A 5,582-nucleotide genomic window follows, 5' to 3' on the forward strand; every position below is an offset into this window, starting at 1 on the left:
CAGCCGGCTAATGAGAACATATTATTACTTTACTACTATATAGAAGAGAAGTTGTCTTTTAAATCTAAATAATATCTTCCTACGTGGCAACCTTTCATCCACACGTTACAAAGACTCTTCTAGAGTTAAATAAAAATAAATACTAATAGCTTTGGCACAAATTAAGAGAGGTCCCATCACTTCTCACTCTTCAGTCTTCAGTACTATCTCCACACAAAATATTTTCCTGTTTTAATTTCCTTTTTTCATGAAATGGGTATTCCTTGACATCTACAAGGACCACACTTTCTTTCGCAAGAGCAGGAAAGATGGTGGTGAGATATAAAGGTTCTTCTCAGTTTTCGAGTATCTCAGTCTACAGGGAGATGGAACTAATAAGATGTCACTTTTGTAGGAAATAAAGAAATTCACAATGATGAGAGCTCATTTTTTTTAATTATTGAGGATCTAAAATATAAAATGGAGGTGAAACAAATTAATCAATTAATTAGACACAGATAAATATTATTTTTGTAGTATAGAATTCATGGAAAGAACACATTTGGACCTTTATCTTCTTCTTTTTTCATTTCTTCGAATGCACGAGTATTTTGTTTTATATTAGATTTGTCTGGACTGCTGTCAAGAAAATGAAGAGGAGGTAAGTAACCAGTTTGAATATGTTATTTCGGTGGTGTCTAGCCAGTTTGTGCTCACTTTTATTAGTTCACCAGGCAGCATACATTTCCACAGTTCCACTGATTTTTTTTAATTTGAAATATGTTAGTTAATTGAAAAGAGCTAGCATTTTCACTGAATTCCTTGTTGATAGGATGATGAGGTGCTATGTGTTTGTGAATTTTGGTCCCTTTTTATGTCTTGAGCATGTAATTGTGATATTCAGTATTGTCAAATGTAATTAGGTCGAAATTAAGATCATTTGCACCTATCCATGTGGAAAAGATTTAATGTTTTAGTCTAATAGTGCAACTACTGATGTATGTTCATATGTTGCAGTTCCTATTGGACTTTATAGATTTCAACATTATCTTTCAATATTGGGATCGTTGATAGATGATAACAATTGCACTTGTGATAGTTCCAGCAATGGGTGGTAATTATGTGAGTACTTTACTTTCTTTTTATTCTTATTCATGTTACATTTACTACAATATTAGTTTTGTTTTACTTAACTGATGTGAATTGTTACAAGTTAGTACTTATAGGAGGATACATTCCACTGTGCTCCTTGTATCAGGAGTGACAAATCTGTTGTACACGTCATTTGGCTGGAGGTTACCTTTAATACAGGGCCCAAGGATTGCTCTAGAAAGCTATGACCATCTTCTGAGAAAGGAATTATTAGATCCATTGTAATAGTTCAGGAAAGAATTGCCTTGACTTCGCAATTATTGTTAAATATAATTAGGTTGGACTCTTCATTTACTAAACAAGATATTTCCTCGAACAATGGGATTGATCTAAAACACCATCAATACTTAAAGTTTGCATTTTAGGAATTCAAAGCTCCTTCTTGCTATGTTATCGAGTAGTACTTAGCAAGCATCCATGTGTACCTGTGGTTCTGGAAATTTCTCAGAATCTTGTTGAATGACAGAGCTCCTTTTCCTTCCAACTAAAAATTCAGAAGTATGCTACTTTATATATTGCATTGTGCTTTAGTACTTACTAGATTTCACACTTTAATGACGATTGGCAGCACACTTTTTCTATTTTGTAGATAGTGGGATATGAATTGTTAAATAATAACTTGTATGGCCTCAAGTACCTTATAAGCAAAGCAGTGCTTGTTTCTACAGATGAAAATTGTTTTAGGAGGATCTTACACCCAATAATCTTCAAGAAGCTAATAAGAAACAGAGGCGTTGTGAACTCTTAAAGCATCTTATTAGACAAAGTTTCATTTTTCACGTTTCTTCTTTTCTCTCTTTTTTTCGTTCTCCGTGCCTCTTACTCTCTTGGTTAAACAACATAGATCATTTAGCTTTGATTCTTGTCTCATCACTGAATTTAAAAATAACTCTAATTATTGGTTGCCTATCGAGTCGTTATTCATGTCAAAACATAATAGTAAGGAGGTCTCCTACTTGCAGAATTTCAAGCATGCCATGGAAGAGTTGCAAGGAGCTATAATAATTTCTTCAGCTTTCCAAACAATTCTTGAATACAGTGGGCTGATGTCAGTATTACTTGGGTAAGACTTTCTTGTCCAACATTTGTATGTATTCTTCTCTATTCATGTTGTGCTGCAAATATATGATTTCATAATCATGCAACTAATATTTGGAACCTCATGGATGCTTGTAATAAAACTGAGAAATCGATTATGTTGCTTATTAGGTCTTTTCATTATCAGCTAGGACGTTTCTCTTCACTCTATTATTTTTCTGTTTGTATGTAGTCTGTTTTTAATGTTAAAAATTTAGAATGTTAGTTTGCTTGTGTATAAGATTGTCAACATCTTATTTTGTGGCAAATTATTGTGAAGCTTCATAATTTTTGTAAGTGCTATTGCACTATATTGATAGGAAAAATAAGACTTTCAGTATACTACAGGAATAATTATATTTTCTTGAAAAGGTGCAGATTTGTTTTCTCTTTACCTTTTATGCTTCTAATAGCATAATGGTCATTTTCTATTCGACGGAGGAAGAGTGTGGAAGAAGTGATGTCAAAGTCAAGGTTTATTTTGCACTAAGGTTAGTTATGTTGTAAAAAATACTATTTATATTGAGGCTCGTGATATTGTCTTCTACTTAATTCTTAATGATTGTTCAGTGTATTCATAGATTTTTAAAAATATAATTTTGCATTATTGGACATACTGGTATTGTTCTTTTGAGCATCTCTAAATTCATTCACGTAAATGCAATTAATTGATTTTCAAGCTTGTATCAGACATGGGATTAAAAACAAATGGATACATTAATGGAGTTTAATTGTTGCTTATGTCAATTTTTATGATTAGGATTTTGCGGGGGAACCCAGAGATCAGTTCCAATGGGTCTGTCAATTTGATGGTTTGAGAATGTACTGTTACTGGTAAACTTGAGAAAAGTTTCTTTCATTGTGCGTTTTTCGAAGTAAATATTAGGTGCCAATGTTACTGTGATTTCTTTTCTTGTATGTATTGATGTTTGTCATGAGTCCAAAATATACATTACTTGCAAAGGTTGTACTTGGGTAAGTAACCCGAAATCTCTTAGAATTGTTAATCATACATTCTCATTTAGAAATAGTTAAACGATGAATGAGATAACATCACATATCAAGATGCTACATTCTGAAAATTGCATTTACTGTAGCTCTTGATCTATAGATAGTCTGTTGTTGTACTTGGCAAATGAGATTTTTTGTCTTCCAGCAAAAAAAAAAATCACTTTTTTCCTTCAATTTGTAGAGGTAAGCGCAAAGACCAAACCAAGCCATGGGTGGAGGCAATGGACAGAAGGCAAAGATGGCTAATGAGTCGTGAGAAGAATATGGAAAAAATGGAAGGCCAAAAGAGAAGTCAGCTTGAGGCCAACAAGAAGGCTATGAGTATCCACTGCAAGGTGTGCATGCAGACATTCATTTGCACCACTTCTGAAGTTAAGTGCAGAGAACACGCTGAATCAAAATATCCCAAATCTGATGTCTATGCATGTTCCCCTCATCTCAAGAAATGATCCACAATTCAGAGTTTGGATAGATGGTTGTTTACCAACTATGTTTCTAAATTCTGTTAACCATAATAAATTTTGAAGCTGTTAAAAAATTGTTGCTTCGTTATGCTTCAAACTGTTCATGGCTACTTAGTTTGGAACTCTGTGAAATATATGTTTAGAATGATTGCCCCCTCTCGAATTGATTTCTGCTAAAACAAAAAAAAAAAAAAAAAAAAAAAAAAAAAAAAAAAAAAAAAAAAAGATTTTTTGTCTGCCTTAATTGATTGAACTGTTTGTAATATTTTTGTGAAATTGAATATGAAATAACAATATTCTAAAGTGATTTATTACATCCCAGTTGGTTGGAAGTGGAAGAAGAAGAAAAAGAAGAATTCTAGAATGTGCTACGAACAACAAATTTATAATAACATGATGACACTGAGATCACTGTCATAGAGTCATGAAAATTACCATGTCTGGTCCAGAATTCAGGAATAGAAAAACTTGTGTGTTTTTCGTATCTATTTAAATGTATGTAATATTGTTATTGTAGACTCCATTTGCTGTAGTTGCCACAAGGACATAAAATAATTTCAACTTCTCAGTTGCAATATATTTTATATTAGAATGTTATTCTAGAATTCCACAAAACTAACTACAACAAATCATAAATGTATTTGTAAATGTTGGGCCCGTGCTATATATAATTATCATAGAAACAACAACGCGGAATCTGTTTTATTCTAGTCAGCTATCATCATTTTTTAAAGGTGATTGATGGTTAGAGAGACAAATGTCCAGATATATGAAGCAAATTAGGGGTCAAAGCTCCAAAAGATTATGAAAATGACTTCTTTTAATACTTCTATTTCACTTTCATGTCATATAAACAATACACTATTAAACAAACACATTCAAAAAGCAGCTGCTCAAAGTTTTCTTAATCTAGCATATAAAGAACAGGAACACTTCCTAGAAAGATCGATATGATCTAACGTTTACTCTGCAGTATCTGATGGTGATTGCTGATTATTGAGTGTCACTATTACTAAGTCTTTTGAAAAAAATGCAACAAATATATGCTTCAACACAGAGAAGGTAACAGGCATAACTAATGCTTCTTTAAAGTCCTAAAGAGTAACAAGACATGCAGTGTAATCTCATAAGTGGGGTATGGGAAGACAGAGTGTAGGCAAACGCTACCCCTAACTTGGGAGGTAGAGAGGTTGTTTCGATAAACCATCAATTCAAAGAAAAACACATCAAAGCAGATCGAAAAAGTCCTAAAGAGCATCTTGATGAAAGAATGCAAAGGGATAATAGATCACTTTGATTGTTAACCTTTTTTTTCAAATTTAAGTCTTACTCTATATCCGTTTCTCAAATGTATAAAATGAAAAAGAGGACGTCACAAGTGACCACATATGATGTGTGAGTTAGACGCATGTCACGAGTTAGAACTCCGTGGCAAATCCACTGAATTTCAAACCATGTGACAAGTGGCCTTTGAGAATTTCTCGATTGTTAAAAAGTAAATAAAGCAAAGGAAGGAATCAAATATTAGAAAATAAAGCAAGGATGTATGCAACATTTGAGAAGCATAAACTGATAAAAGTAGGCCAAGAGGACATACACTAATTACGAATCCTGACTATGGAAAAATCCTTAGTAGAAAGTGCTTGTACAGAATGGACCCCGAGCCGTATGATTTCAGATTAATCAGACTCTAAGACAGTATCGACACTAAATAAGAAACCCAAAAACAAGAAATAGAGCATCCTTATTAAGCTAACTTTTCAAGATTTATTTTACGAATTTGAAATAACTTGAAATTTAATACAATAATCTTTTAACATTTCATGTTATCATTTTTATTTTTAAAATAGTTATTGATGTGATATGAAAAAAAATGGATCAATTAATAGGGAGCATGAC

General features: G+C 32.6%; 1 pseudogene; it reads left to right on the forward strand.

The window, feature by feature from the left end:
- The first annotated feature begins 3,404 nt into the window (after positions 1 to 3,404).
- On the forward strand, positions 3,405 to 3,853 carry LOC102597965 (uncharacterized protein At2g23090-like; annotated as a pseudogene).
- Positions 3,854 to 5,582: the final 1,729 nt, after the last annotated feature.

The sequence above is a fragment of the Solanum tuberosum genome, unplaced genomic scaffold (genome assembly GCF_000226075.1).
Source record: "Solanum tuberosum cultivar DM 1-3 516 R44 unplaced genomic scaffold, SolTub_3.0 scf00131, whole genome shotgun sequence".
Taxonomy (NCBI): domain Eukaryota; kingdom Viridiplantae; phylum Streptophyta; class Magnoliopsida; order Solanales; family Solanaceae; genus Solanum; species Solanum tuberosum.